This window comes from Lepidochelys olivacea (assembly GCF_965140295.1).
Source record: "Lepidochelys olivacea isolate rLepOli2 genome assembly, chromosome: 6".
Taxonomy (NCBI): Eukaryota; Metazoa; Chordata; order Testudines; family Cheloniidae; genus Lepidochelys; species Lepidochelys olivacea.
Window position 1 is genome coordinate 102,309,734 of NC_140416.1, and position 15,864 is coordinate 102,325,597.

A 15,864-nucleotide genomic window follows, 5' to 3' on the forward strand; every position below is an offset into this window, starting at 1 on the left:
GGACAGAGAGAAGGGCTCTGTTTCTGACTGTGTATCAGTATAACATCAAGGACAGAGGGCCCAATTAAAAAAAAAGTTTACCTTTTTCTGATAAAAAGAAAAGGAGTACTTGTGGCACCTTAGAGACTAACAAATTTATTTGAGCATAAGCTTTCGTGAGCTACAGGTCACTTCATTGGGTGCATGCAGTGGAAAATACAGTGGGGAGATTTTATATACACAGAGAACATGAAACAATGGGTGTTACCATACAGACTGTAGCAAGAGTGATCAGGTAAGGTGAGCTATTACCAGCTGGAGAGCGGGGGGAGGGGGGGAACCTTTTGTAGTGATAATCAAGGTGGGCCATTTCCAGCAGTTGACAAGAACGTCTGAGAAACAGCAGGCGGGGGGGGGAGGGATAGTTTTACTTTGTGTAATGACCCATGCACTCCCACTCTTTATTCAAGCCTAAGTTAATTGTATCCATTTTGCAAATTAATTCCAATTCAGCAGTCTCTCCTTGGAATCTGTTTTTGAAGTTTTTTTTGTTGAAGAATTGCCACTTTTAGGTCTGTAATCGAGTGACCAAAAAGATGGAAGTGTTCTCCGACTGGTTTTTGAATGTTATAATTCTTGACGTCTGATTTGTGTCCATTTATTCTTTTACGTAGAGACTGTCCAGTTTGGCCAACGTACGTACATGGCAGAGGGGCATTGCTCGGGGGAGGGAGGGGAGGGAAAATAAACATGGGGAAATAGTTTTACTTTGTGTAATGACACATCCACTCCCAGTCTTTATTCAACAATGATGAAAGCTTATGCTCAAATAAATTTGTTAGTATCTAAGGTACCACAAGTCCTCCTTTTCTTTTCACAGTAGATCTGCTGCTTTTCATTCAGCAGCAAATGGGCTAGAAGAACCCCTTCCACAGATACTAAAAGGGCATTAAATAATTAAGTTTGCAACATTTGTATTGCAAATTTTCTGTTACCATGCAGATCTCCCCCACCTTCTACCACAGAAAAACCCCCAGAAGAGTTTGTTCTAAAATGTCCCGAACAAACTAGATTTTACTGAGCAAAGATTTAACAAAAGGACTGAATGAAAAACACAGAATAAAGAGTCCACAAGCTATGAGTTCTGGGATTATATGATTAGACCAGAGAGTACTAGCACAGGGAAAAGAGGGCCGGAACTAGGGGAAATGGTGGTGTCATGAAGGAATGAGGACTAATGATTTACCTGGTAGAGGTTAAGACAATACAGAAATATACTGAGCAAGCTATTACAAGGGTTTCAGAAAGGGAAAGGTACTGAAACAAGCTGCTAACAGTGGACTGGAAAGGAAATGATTGTCCTTCTTATTGGCCTGAGAAGTTTTAAATAATAATGTTACTTTAGAGAGTGAATTGAAGGACGTAGATAGAGAACTGGAAAAAGAACAGGTGCTAAATGCCTTTTCCGGCAGGTGCTTTTGATCACAACATAAAGACAGACCTCTCATAAGACTAAGCTAGTAACAAAAATGTCTGCTTGATTTTTTTTGAATTATGGAGGAAGAATTTGTTGTATGTAATTGAAAGGGGTTTTTTCCTTTTAATTAAGGGTGGAATTCTTTGTAAAGAACTTGTATGTGCTCTGTGCATCACTTAAGTGGGATTTAAGTGTTCCATACAACCTTGTGCTAACCCGCTGCACTGGGGTGGATTACGCCCAGAGAACAGAGCCTGGGTTTTACTGTCTAGATCACTGCTACTCAAAGTGGTGGTCCACGGACCGGTGCCGGCCTGTGCACACATTGGGGGGAAAAATTGCCGGTCCCCCACATCAGATAGCTTGAGAAGCACTGGTCTAGATGACTTTTGGTTTGGACTAGAGAAAACATCAAATCAAGAAAGAACGAACATAATGTCTCCATGAAAGACAGACATAGATGTTCACCTTGTAATATTGCACATCTGAACTGAAACAAAAAGTGGCATCCACCACTGCAGAAAGACAAGGGAGCACCTCTTCATTTAAAGCTACAGGATGCAGAAAACAGAATGGCATCACCTTTCAATTACATACACCAAATTCTTCCTCCATAATTAAAAAAAATCCCACTTAAGTGATGCACAGAGCACATACAAGTTCTCTACGAAGAATTCCACCCTTCATGAAAGGGAAAACCATAACAGCAAACATATTTCAACAAGGGAAAGTCACCAACAGTTCTCCTGAGGGAGAGTAAATCTCTCTGAGTCTTATGAAGTCTGTGAAAACACAAATAATAGATATATCCCTCTGAGAAAAAACATTGGCAGTGACACAGCGGGTATTTAATCTGTTCTGATTTAAAGAATTTCACAGAGGTCCCGACCCTGTAAGGCAATCAGTACAGCTGGGTGGAAAATGATTTGCCTTTCCCAGGAACATTTTTAAGATTTTGAGAAAAGTTTCTGTCCCAAATCAGTATGAAAAGTCAAAATCTCAAAAATTTTGCAAACTAAAAAATAAAATTGGTTTGGGTCAATCAAAACATTACATTTTCAGATTTGATTTTTTAAAATATAATTTGCTTAAATTGCAAAACCAAAAGTCATTTTGAAGCAGAAAACTGGAATTTTCAAAAAAAAAATTAGTAGAAAAATTTGTCGAACCTGATCCTTTCCCGCAAAAAGTTTCAAGTTTGATGGATCAGCATTTTCCAGTGAAAAAAACATTTTGCCAGAAAAATTCCTGACCAGCTCTATAGCTGAGCACCTTCAATTCCCAGCGAAAACAACAGGATTAAGAAAGCACTCTGCACCACACAGGATCAAGCCTAAACTGATGGAGGCAGGAAGGGAGAGGAATTTTTCTTCCATATCAGGCTGAGATTTTAGCTTGATGTGTATTATTCACAAGGTTTAGTTAAGTATCAGTGACCTCATATTGAAAACAGCTGCCAAACTTTGTTCTTGGAGGAGATTGTGTGTGTGTGGGGGGGGGGAAATAATCCAGGAGTCTGATGTCATGAACAGTGGGATGAGCTTATTCTGTCTAGAGTTGAGCAGAAAACCAGAAGTTGGATTCGTTCATACAGCAGCCAGAGCCTGCCTATCCACTGAGAAATCTCTCTCTTTACCAGCGTTTGCCTCCTCTGAGGTGTATTTGGCGTGAAGGTACGTGTTCCTGCTTCTCTTTAAGCAAATATGAAAAGCCCTCAATTATTCAAATTCACCACAATTTTTCTTTTCTTCCTCAGACAAATTCCTTGATTTTTTTCCCTCTGTTTATGTTTCAGTTACAAACCAGATTATGCTTCAAGGGAGGGTTATTATTAATTATGATTATTGCTTCAAATTTTGTTTTACTGTTAGACTCTATATTTTGTAGTTTTGATGATTAATGGGATTTGCAGCCCAGAATGTCACCCCTTAACAGCAGCTAACGTGTCACTGACCCAGTGAAAAGAAAAGGAGTACTTGTGGCACGTTAGAGACTAACAAATTTATTCGAGCATAAGCTTTCGTGAGCTACAGGTCACTTCATCGGATGCTTATGCTCAAATAAATTTGTTAGTCGCTAAGGTGCCACAAGTCCTCCTTTTCTTTTTGCGGCTACAGACTAACACGGCTGCTACTCTGAAAACTGACCCAGTGGAATTTCAGTTGCCAAGTGACTACACTACATGTCAGAGGGCAAAGCATTAGTTGTAACCAAAGGTTACTTACTGTGTCTCACAAAAGTGCAAAATAATTCAGACCACAAACTTCCTAGTTTGTTTTCAGTGAGAGATTGCCAAACAAACCGTAGAGAAAACATACTGAGTGAACTCTCTCTTTTGTGTCCTTTACGGGTGTCTTGTCTTCTGTGCTTGTTATTTGGATTGTGAGCTTTGTGGGGCAGGGACTGTCTTTTTATGTGTATCTTGCATTCCTGAGCTTTATTATCTGTGCTTAATAAATAACGGAAGATAAATATGAAAATCTAAAATGTTCAATGTACACCAAAGTTGACAGAGTTCAAGTTTACTTTTAAACATTATCAAGCTTCTTATTAAAAATTACACCTTGCTTTATATTATAGTAAAGGAAAAGTTTAATTTGTCAAAAAAAAATGTGACTTGTAAGCTGATGATAATAAAAGAAGCTTAGAGTTGGAGTTATTTCTAGGAAGATATGGCAGAAAGAGCAGGTAACAATGTCACAATATATGCTGGACATTTTAAGTCACTCCTGGTGCCGCACTCGGTGACTTTTAGAGAAGTTGCAGCATTATAACAATAGTTATACAACAGCAGAACACCAGGACAGGGGAATTCAAATAGTTTGTCACTAGGATCCCCAAGTTTGAATTTCTTTTTACTACATTGTTGGATATTATTATTTTTAACAATGATATATTTTAAGGCTAAAATACAGAATATGTTAGAAAAATTTCTGTTTACACTCCATAATACCCCAAAGTCTCATATTCCAGCATGCCATTTTGAAAGTATTGGGATAGCAAGTCATATCAATAATATGATTTCTGTTGTTATTGTTATTGTTGTCTTCTCTCTGTGGAAATTTGCAGATGAAAGAGAGAAAGATGTTTAAATGAGAGTTTCTTCCTAACTGAGAATTGTCCCAGGTTTACTTGTCTTCATTATTGTAAAGTTTAGAACTATACAGACTATACAGAAGGGAAGAGAAAGATCCAGGAATAGATGTGGCCAAATTCCTGGACAGGACTTTAGAACAACTGAAGAAGAAGAGGCAGCCCCCAGAAAAATGTCCAGGGGTTTTACAATGAGCCCAATGCATGCTAAAACAGGATTTGAATTTAGTCAGCGCTACCTGAACACTCCACAATCCAGACATCACCAGTGCGGGTTCTTGATTGGAGGAGCTCACCAGTAATGTGGGCCATAACTTTAAGATACTCTCAGCACTATATATCTGAAGTCCTTCCTCAGGCAAAAAGCAACAGGAGTTTTGTAAGGTATCAGTATAGTGCCTGTAAAGAGTTTCCTGCAGTTTCCACGGTATGCATCCGATGAAGTGAGCTGTAGCTCACGAAAGCTCATGCTCAAATAAATTGGTTAGTCTCTAAGGTGCCACAAGTACTCCTTTTCTTTTTGTGAATACAGACTAACACGGCTGTTACTCTGAAACCTGTAAAGAGTTTGTGTCCGTTTCCACCAATCTAGTCTTAAAATAAAACATTATGAGATAGATTGTAAGGGGAGAATCTTCAAAGGCACAAATTACAGTTAAAGGGATTGAAAATGAAGGAGAGATTTTCTAAGTGATTTAGGGGCACAAATCCTAAATCAATGGGTCTTGTGTTCCTATGCTGAGCTGGTCGGAAAACAAAGATTTGTTTTTTAAATTCATTTTGGTACACATTTTCAGTGGCAAAATTTTGAATCTTGTCAAAAATACAAATACTCTACAAATTTTCAATTTTCAGCAACCAAAAGTCAAAAATGAAAAAAATTAGTCCAAAAAGCTGCTGAAAACTAAAAAAAAAAGGGGGGGGAGGTTATTTGCCCCCACATAAAATAATCAAAAATAACATAATAAGAAGAATAAATTGACAATTCAAGGAAAACAAATGTTTTAAGTAAAAATTTTCATTTTGTCAAAAATTCAGTTTTCAATAAAAAAAGAAGTTTGACCAGCCCTATACTTCAGTCAGTGCTTTTGAAAATCTCACCTTGACTGCCCTGTGTGTCTTTGAAAAATCTCTCCCTAGACAGATACACAGAGCTAGGTTTTCAAAGGGCTGATCTGCCTCCCTATTGCATTTGCAATATTTGTTCCCGATGTTGAATTGCAGGCACAAAGAGGAACCTATGTGTCTAACTACCTGACTGCAACTGCTATGCAACTATGCATGCAAATAACACTTTAAAAAGGGTAGGCTGGAGCCGCAGCATGACTGAAAAGATAGCTCCACCTTTAAGCACTTTTACAAATAGAACAAGCCCTGTGTGAGGAGATAGTTTAAAAAGTATGATTTCTCCCCACAGGTGGAACCTGAGAACCAAATTCAGCCCATATTTAACATGTGCAACTCCCACAGCAGTAAATAGGAGTTGCACCCACTCATAGACTTTAAGGTCAGAAGGGACCATAATGATCATCTAGTCTAACCTCCTGCACAACGCAGGCCACAGAATCTCGCTCACCCACTCCTATAACAAACTCCTGACCTATGTCTGAGCTATTGAAGTCCTCAACTCGTGGTTTAAAGACTTCAAGGTGCAGAGAATCCTCCAGAAAGTGACCCGTGCCCCGCGCTGCAGAGAAAGGCAAAAACCCCCCAGGCCTCTGCCAATCTGCCCTGGAGGAAAATTCCTTCCCGACCCCAAATATGGCGATCAGCTAAACCCTGAGCATGTGGGCAAGACTCACCAGCCAGATACCCAGGAAAAAATTCTCTGTAGTAACTCAGATCCCACCCCATCTAACATCCCATCACAGGCCATTGGGCATATTCACTGCTAATACTCAAAGATCAATTAATTGCCAAAATTAGGCTATCCCATCATACCATCCCCTCCATAAATTTATCAAGCTTTGTCTTTAAGCCAGATATGTCTTTTGCGTCCACTGCTCCCCTTGGAAGGCTATTCCAGAATTTCACTCCTCTGATGGTTAGAAACCTTCGTCTAATTTCAAGTCTAAACTTCCTGATGGCCAGTTTATAACCATTTGTTCCTGTGTCCACATTGGTACTGAGCTTAAATAATTCCTCTCCCTCCCTGGTATTTATCCCTCTGATATATTTATAGAGAGCAATCGTATCTCCCCTCAGGATTCTTTTGGTTAGGCTAAACAGGCCAAGCTCTTTGAGTCTCCTTTCATAAGACAGGTTTTCCATTCCTCAGATCATCCTAGTAGCCCTTCTGTGTACCTGTTCCAGTTTGAATTCATCCTTCTTAAACATGGGAGACCAGAACTGCCCACTTATGATCTTGGCCCAGAGAGATTAAATGGCTTGTCCATTGTCACACAACAAATTAGTGGGAGAAGCAGATTTAGATCTCAGCACTTCATGGCTCCCTGAACTCAGCGTCACACATCTGCATATATATATCCCACCCATGTGTATGTACGTCCCATTCACATTCTAGGGGCAAAGATAAAGAAAGGGAATTTAAGGGAGCATTATTCTGCTGTGTGTGCAGCCCCATGGTTTCTAGATGTTACAACACATACACTGGCAAGCAGTGAAATGTCATCACAGCACCGTAGTATCCTTCTTATTTATGTGTATTGGAGTAGCTCCTAGGAGTGCTAGTCATGGACTCAGATCCTATTGCATTAGGTGCTGTACAAATACAGAACAATGGCTAAGAGCTTACAGTTTAAGGGTATGTCTACATTAGGCAGACACCATAGCCACATCACCATAGCTATGCTGGCATAACCCTGTTATGTGGATGCAGCCCATGCTGATGGAAGGGTTTCCCCCCCCCCCCCACTGTAGGAAAACTACCTTCCCTCATGATGGTAGATTGATTAACACAAGCATTTTTTCCATCGACACAGCTGTGTCTACATTGGGGGCTAGGTCGGCATAGCTATGTCAGTCAGGAGTAGGTGGTTTTTTTCACACACCGGACTGACGTGGCTAAATCAACCTGACTTTTAGATGTAGACTGGGCCGAAATAGAAGACTACAATCTAAGCATATGATGAAAGATAACAGGTAAATCCAGACAGCCAGGGAGTGCAAAGTTACCTGCTAAGAGGGGGACATTTTAGATATCAGGCTGATAACGGAATGGGCAAATTACAAAATGTTGAGGTACAAGATTTAGCTGCAAAGTTGCCAGATCCCAAACCTGAGTGGAATGTTTTGGGCCCAGATTGAATCCTCTCTCCTTGAGTCCCTGCACAAGGACCCCTGTTGCATCACATAGCCTTACTGTTGTGCTAACACAGGTTTTGAGGGTTTAAGACAAATATATGTTGAGAATGATTTTCCTTACGTACCGAGTAATTTCCTCATAGTGATGAGTTTAGCTTGCTTTCAGCACTGTGTACATTTTATATCCTTTCAATATTCTGACTCCTCAACTGAGTTCTAGGGGGTTATTTTTCTTTAAAATACCCTTGATCTGATTGTTCAGGCGTATGGACCCTCTGATGCTGCCTACTCTGCACAATGTTCAGCTTTCACGCTTATGCAAACCAATTAATCTCAATAGTGTCACATGGCTGCAACTGAGGACAGAATGAGGCCCTGGTTAATTTCAGATAGTGGGACTGTCAACATGCAGTCAAGGGTTTCTTCTGAGAGGTACCTCCAAGGTTACAGATAGCCTCAGGAGAAGAGAAAGTGTCACGGCAAGCAGCCCAGCTTCTTTTGACTTTAATGGGACTTGCACCTGGGTAGCTGAGGGAGCAGCGGGCCATAGGTATTTTCCTGGGCCCTTTTTCTGCACTGGCAGAGTGAAGAGTGCTATAAGGAGGAAGAGCGATGGTCCCATCTTCCTGCTTACCTCGGTTGGTCCCTCTGGAATCCCATTCCTTTTGCTTTTATTCAATGTGATTTCCCATCAGAAAACACTTTCTTGGTCCTTCTCAGGGAGAGCATACTATGCTGGGAGTGGGAAATTACATTGTATAAAGGCAAAGGGAAGAAACTTCCCTCCAGGGTATGATCTGATCCTGGAAAAACAGGCATGCTGAGAAGTAATAATACTCCACCTCATCCCGGCTCACTTTTCTCCGCTAATGCTAATGGCTAATGATAAACCTTACCCTATGAAAAAAAAGAAACGGCAATGCCTTCAAAATGTCCACTTAGGGCCTAATCCAAATACCATCAAAGTGTAAAGATAGAAAGATTCCCAACTGATGCAATTACCACCGGGGCCAGATCATCATCTAGTATAAATGGGCATAATTCCATCAACTTTAGTTGAGTTATGACATTTACAAGCTGGAGATTTGGTCCCAGGAATCTGTTTACTAGAAATGGATGGTTGCCAGTTTATGTTATAACTCCATTCTCCTGCTATCTGGGGACAGCATTCCCAGAAACGAGGGCTCAGCTAAGCCAGCAAAACTTGTACAGAAGATGTTTCAGCACAAGCGATATGGTGACATAGGCTCTTGTCATAAATATAAAGGAAAAGGTAACCAAATTTCTGTATACAGTGCTATAAAATCCCTCCTGGCCAGAGGCAAAATCCTTTTACCTGTAAAGGGTTAAGAAGCTAAGGTAACCCCGCTGGCACCTGACCCAAAATGGCCAATGAGGGGACAAGATTCTTTCAAATCTGGAGTGGGGGAACAAAGGGTTGGTCTGTCTGTGTGATGCTTTTGCCGGGAACAGAACAGGAATGCAAGCCTTACAACTTCTGTATAGTTAGTAAGTAATCTAGCTAGAAAATACGTTAGATTTTCTTTTGTTTAATGGCTTGTAAAATAAGCTGTGCTGGAGGGAATGTGTATTCCTGTTTTTGAGTCTTTTTGTAACTTAAGGTTTTGCCTAGAGGGATTCTCTATGTTTTGAATCTGATTATCCTGTAAGGTATTTACCATCCTGATTTTACAGAGGTGATTCTTTTACCTTTTCTTTAATTAAAATTCTTCTTCTTGATTTTTCATTGTTCTTAAGATCCAAGGGTTTGGGTCTGTGTTCACCTGTACCAACTGGTGAGGATTATTATCAAGCCTTCCCCAGGAAAGGGGTGTAGGGCTTGGGGGGATATTGTGGGGGAAGACGTCTCCAAGTGGTCTCTTTCCCTGTTCTTTGTTTAAAACGCTTGGTGGTGGCAGCATACTGTTCAAGGATAAGGCAAAGCTTGTACCTTGGGGAAGTTTTTAGCCTAAGCTGGTAAGAATAAGCTTAGGGGGTCTTTCATGCAGGTCCCCACATCTGTACCCTAGAGTTCAGAGTCGGGAAGGTACCTTGACAGCTCTTCTTACTGTATTCCTTGCCTGGCCAGGAAGGATCAGAAATCCATGTAGCTGGCCCATCACTAATTGTTACCACAGCTAAACAGTACTGTGAGATGGGGAAGACAATACAAAGAGACATGCTTTAATTCAACTATTAGTTCTTGGACTAGATGCAGGAATTACTAGGTACGGTTCTATGGCTTCTGTTATGCAAGAAGATCCGACTAGATGATCTAATGGTACTTTAATGGCCTTAAAATCTATGAATCCCTGGGCTGTAGGTTCATAGGTTCAAAGGCCAGAAGGGACAATTGTGATCATCTAATTTGACCTCCTGTATAACACAGGCCATAGAACTTCTCCAAAATAATTCCTAGAACAGACCTTATAGAAAAACATCTCACCTTGATTTAAAAATTGTCAGTGATGCAGCATCCACCACTACTCTTGGTAAATTGTTCCAATGGTTAATTATTCTCACCATTAAAAACATATTCCATATTTCTAAACTCATGCTTTCAGTGATGAAGGTTCTACATTCAAACCCTGCAGATGGACGGTCCTTTGCACAGGCTGCTCTCCTTGTTACTGTCCTCAAGGGTCTGTTTCTTGCTACGTCCCATTCTGTCCTAGTAAGGACAGCATGGAAACACACCAAAATCCTTTTTCTGGGGGAACAAGACAGCAAATGACACAGGCCTGGGAAAGGAAGGTGAAGTGGCAAGTGGACAAACTGAGGTAAATGGCCTCCATGTGGATATATGCTGCATAAGCAGAGAATTATGTGGCATCTTAATAGGAAGGTAAATTATACTGCCATGCATCAGCTGCATCAGCATGGAGCCCTGCCCTGTAGCCATCTCTTGAGTTAACGCAATGCAATGGGGTGCTGCAAGCAGCTGTACTATTTATTTCCTGGCCCCCAAGAAACCATCCTCCTTGGTAAAAAGAAATCAGGAATTATTTTCATCAGACAATTCTGATATCTTCTTTTATTAGGATCAAATCTGGTTTGCTAATTTATTTCCTTTCCCATGTTTGGACATGGATCTTTTAATCTTTTATTTTCCTTCTTCTAGACAATAATAAAATGTCCAGCTGGCAAATAGAGACACTGACAGATAAACAAGCACCCTACTGGTCTGGGATTGTTTGCAGAGATCTGTGATAAATACCGTAAGGGAAAGGGGTTTCTTAGGCTTTTAAGTGTGGAAGAAACCAGGCTAGGATTTCACAAGAGCTAAGGCAATGTTTTAAAACTGAAAAACTTTCCAAATGGTGCTTTTCTTTTCTTTTTAAATTGTGAGTTGCCAGTTCATTTTCAGAGTGGAAAGGCCTGGTTTTATACCATCATAGTTTAATGCAAAGTCAGAGTGAGTCAGGCATCAAAGCTGTTCTTGCATGTTTAGGATGCTGTACACTGAAATATAGATATGGTAACAAAAGGAGCTTGTAGAGGCATGTTGGACAAAGCTTCCATTTACATCATTCATCTGAAGAAAAGAGTGAAAATTTCCCACACATAATTGTGCCTGTTTTTCTGTAAATTGAATACCTTACAACCAAGAAATCCCAGCCCTTTGGCTCAGCAATGGACCTGCTTCCCTGAGCTAGAGGGAGGAGAGGTGTATGATGTTTGGCTAAAAATACTTGGTTAGATGTTTCATTCAGTGCTTTAGAAATATTCGCTTTTTAGTGAAATGTAGTGAGTCTCCCCACCCAATAAGTCATTTTCTCCCACTATACAGTCATTCAACCCACAGTTTCACTATGCTCATTGCAATGCTGTTAAATATGAGGGGGTTTCATTCTGCGGCACATAACAAGGAGCTTATCTGCTGCTAAGCTCACTGTATATATAGATTCCATTGTACATTAATTAAATTGAAGTTTTAAACATGTTTTTAGGATGGAATGAATGAGTTCTCATCATGTACAGGGGAAAATAAATTAAAATAGGCTTGATTTTAAATACCAGATCTAGGCATTGCTGAACTTTCAGGGTGTTTGAACTCTAAACGTAGCTAAGGACCAAAGTTGTGTTTTATACTGGGCCAAACCAAAACCCCAGATCCAAATTTTGGGATGTTCATAATTCAGATCTGGATCCTGGTCCATACTGTGTCATAAACCCGTCTCTGAACATTAAAAATCTCTCTCTCCCTTCCCAAGCCCAGCATTCTCCCCTCTACTTGCTTGTTTCTCAGCCTGGTTTACCCTGTCCTGTGTCCCAGAGCTCATATTCTCTCTTTTTCTACTTTCTACTTTTTCTACATTCAAAAAACTCCATCCGGACACTCTGCAGCATGTCTGTGTTTCTTGCTAAAAGAAAGTTTTCAAATGGGATATTTTGCCACTGTGGAAAATGTGGGAAATTTCTTTATTATGAAAATTGTGTGTCATTCAGTTTGCTCATTCACTTTTGTAGTGTTATCTGCTTGGTCTCAAGAAGCAGACTTCTTTCCAGAAATTTCTCACTGAGTGTGTGTCATTTTGGCATGTCTGGGTTTGTGTGAATGAACACTCAAGAACTGTCAACATGTGACTACAACTACCTTACAGATACCATGGAGACCCATGACTGGACCATTAACTTTTAATGGCTGCTGGGCAAGAGAACTTTTTAGAATATGGTGGGTGATTACCTGTATAAACACAGCTTCTGCCCTGCCTAAACCCAAGGAGGAGGGAAGGGAGGAGAGTACAAGTGAAAAAAGTCATGAATGCAACTACAGAGAAAGAACTGACCTGTTAAAAGACTTGCTCACAGAACAGAAGAATGTAATCCCATCCAATAACTGTTGGGCAGGGCCAGGGAGGCTGGCTGCAGGCAGGAATCTGTCTTCCAGGCAGTGCAAGGAGGGACCCTCCTAATCATCCAAGACGATGCTGACGGATTACAGGAGAGTTGTGCATTTACGCTTTTCTTTACCATTTTAACCCAGTGTTCCTGAATAGTATTGTCCTGTGGACTGATAAAGAACATCTTGTTTTGAAGAGGCTGTCCTGTGTCACTGCAAACAGCTCTCAGTTGCAGAGCTCCTAAGAGGGGAAGTCTTGAACTGGAGTCCCAACTCATCTGGACCCACTGAAGGAGCCATACTGAGAACCAGAGATGCTGAAGCCAGAGACCCAGTCTCAGAGTAGTGGAGTCACAGGAGTGGAGTCTTCAGCAGAATGAGGCCCAGGGTCTGTCTCTAAGAAGGGTACACTCCCAGAAAGGCTTTATAAAGATGAGAGGCATGGGATGCCCTGTAATATCAAGACAACAGGGACAGAAGGGACCTCGAGAGGTCATCTAGTCCACTCCCCTGCACTCATGGCAGGACTAAGTATGATCTAGAGCAGTGTTTCCCAAACTTGTTCCGCCACTTGTGCAGGGAAAGCCCCTGGTGGGCCGGGCCGGTTTGTTTACCTACCGCAGCCGCAGGTTCGGCCAATCGCGGCTCCCAGTGCCCGCGGTTCGCTGCTCCAGGCCAATGGGACCTGCTGGAAGCGGTAGCCAGTGCGTCCCTCAGCCCGCGCCCCTTCCACAGCTCCCATTGGCCTGGAGCAGCGAACCGCGGCCACTGGGAGCCACGATCAGCCGAACTTGTGGATGCGGCAGGTAAACAAACCGGCCCAGCCCGCCAGGGGCTTTCCCTGAACAAGCGGCATCCCAAGTTGGGAAACACTGATCTAGACCATGCCTGACAAGTGTTTATCTCACCTGCTCTTAAAAATCTCCAGTGATGGAGATTCCACAACCTCCCTAGGCAATTTATTCCAGTGCTTAACCACCCTGACAGTTAGGAAGTTTTTTCCTAATGTCCAACCTAAACCTCCCTTGCTGCAATTTAAGCTTCTTGTCCTAGCCACAGAGCTTAAGAAAAACAGTTTTTCTTCCTCCTCCTTGTAAAGCCTTTTACGTACTTGAAAACGGTTATCATGTCCCCTCTCAGTCTTCTCTTTTCCAGGTTAAACAAACCCAATTTTTTTCAATCTTCCCTCAAAGGTCATGTTTTCTAGACCTTTAATCATTTTTGTCTCTCTTCTCTGGACTCTCTCCAATTTGTCCACATCTTTCCTGAAATGTAGTGCCCAGAACTGGACACAATACTCCAGTTGAGGCCTAATCAATGTGGAGTAGAGCAGAAGAATTACTTCTCGTGTCTTGATTACAACACTCCTGCTAGTACATCCCAGAATGATGTTCGCTTTTTTTGCAACAGTGTTACACTGTTGACTCATATTTAGCTTATGGTCCACTATGACCCCCAGATCTCTTGCCGCAGTACTCCTTCCTAGGCAGTCATTTCCCATTTTGTATGTGTGCAACTGACTCTTCTTTCCTAAATAGAGTACTTTGCATTTGTCCTTATTGAATTTCATCTTATTACTTCAGACTATTTCTCCAGTTTGTCCAGATCATTTTGAATTTTAATCCTATCCTCCAAAGCACTTGCAACCCCTCCCAGCTTGGTACTGTCCGCAAACTTTATAAGTATACTCTCTATGCCATTATCTAAATCATTGATGAAAATATTGAACAGAACCGGACCCAGAACTGATCCCTGCGGGACCCCACTCATCTTTCCAGCATGACTGTGAACCACTGATAACTACTGTCTGGGAATGGTTTTCCAACCAGTTTTGCACCCACCTTCTAGTAGCTCCATTTAGGTTGCACTTCCTTAGTTTGTTTATGAGAAGGTCATAGAATCATAGAATATCAGGGCTGGAAGGGACCTCAGGAGGTCATCTAGTCCAACCCCCTGCTCAAAGCAGGACCGATCCCTGACTAAATCATCCCAGCCAGGGCTTTGTTAAGCCTGACCTTAAAAACTTCTAAGGAAGGAGATTCCACCACCTCCCTAGGTAACGCATTCCAGTGTTTCACCACTCTCCTAGTGAAAAAGTTTTTCCTAATATCCAACCTAAATCTCCCCCACTGCAACTTGAGACCATTACTCCTTGTTCTGTCATCTGCCAACACTGAGAACAGTCTAGAGCCATCCTCTTTGGAACCCCCTTTCAGGTAGTTGAAAGCAGCTATCAAATCCCACCTCATTCTTCTCTTCTGAAGACTAAACATCCCCACTTCCCTCAGCCTCTCCTCATAAGTTAGTTCCAGTCCCCTAATCATTTTTGTTGCCCTCCGCTGGACTCTTTCCAATTTTTCCACATCCTTCTCGTAGTGTGGGGCCCAAAACTGGACACAGTACTCCAGATGAGGCCTCACCAATGTCGAATAGAGGGGAACGATCACGTCCCTCGGTCTGCTGGCAATGCCCCTACTTACACATCCCAAAATGCCATTGGCCTTCTTGGCAACAACGGCACACTGTTGACTCGTATCCAGCTTCTCGTCCACTGTAACCCCTAGGTCCTTTTCTGCAGAACTGCTGCCGAGCCATTCAGTCCCTAGCCTGTAGCGGTGCATTGGATTCTTCCGTCCTAAGTGCAGGACTCTGCACTTGTCCTTGTTGAACCTCATCAGATTTCTTTTGGCCCAATCCTCCAATTTGTCTAGGTCCCTCTGTATCCTATCCCTACCCTCCAGCGTATCTACCACTCCTCCCAGTTTAGTGTTATGTGAGAGAGTATCGAAAGCTTTACTAAAGGCACGATGTACCATGTCTACTGCTTGCCCACTATCCACAAGGCTTGTTACCCTGTCAAGGAAAGCTATCAGGTTGTTTTGACATGATTTGTTCTTGAAAAATCCATGCTGACTGTTACTTATCACCTTATTATCTTCTAGGGTGTTTGCAAATTGGTTGCTTAATTATTTGTTCCATTATCTTTCTGGGAGCAGAAGTTAAGCTGATTGGTCTGTAATTCCCCCAATATATTGCAGTTAACGTTTACAACGGACTGGTAAAATAATTTCATGACATTGTAATACCTAATGTGCACATTGAAAACGCTGCAGCAATACCCGAGGGGCGCTGGAGCTTGCAGCACTCTTGCCGCTCGGGGCACCACTGGATCAGCCCATGCCTGGCAGAGAGGGCACCGCTGGGGGAA

The 15,864-nt window shown here is 41.8% G+C and overlaps 1 protein-coding gene across 3 annotated transcripts in view; it reads left to right on the plus strand.

Annotated features, from left to right (window-relative positions):
* The first annotated feature begins 3,039 nt into the window (after positions 1-3,039).
* The window catches only part of BDKRB2 (bradykinin receptor B2), a 42,215-nt gene continuing 29,390 nt past the window's right edge, over positions 3,040-15,864 (plus strand). The window contains exon 1 of one of the 3 annotated variants that reach the window (XM_084630674.1): positions 3,040-3,129. The gene's annotated coding sequence lies outside the window, so the exon portion shown is untranslated. The remainder of the gene's footprint in view (positions 3,130-15,864) is intronic. The other 2 variants (XM_084630677.1, XM_084630675.1) reach the window with 2 other exon arrangements.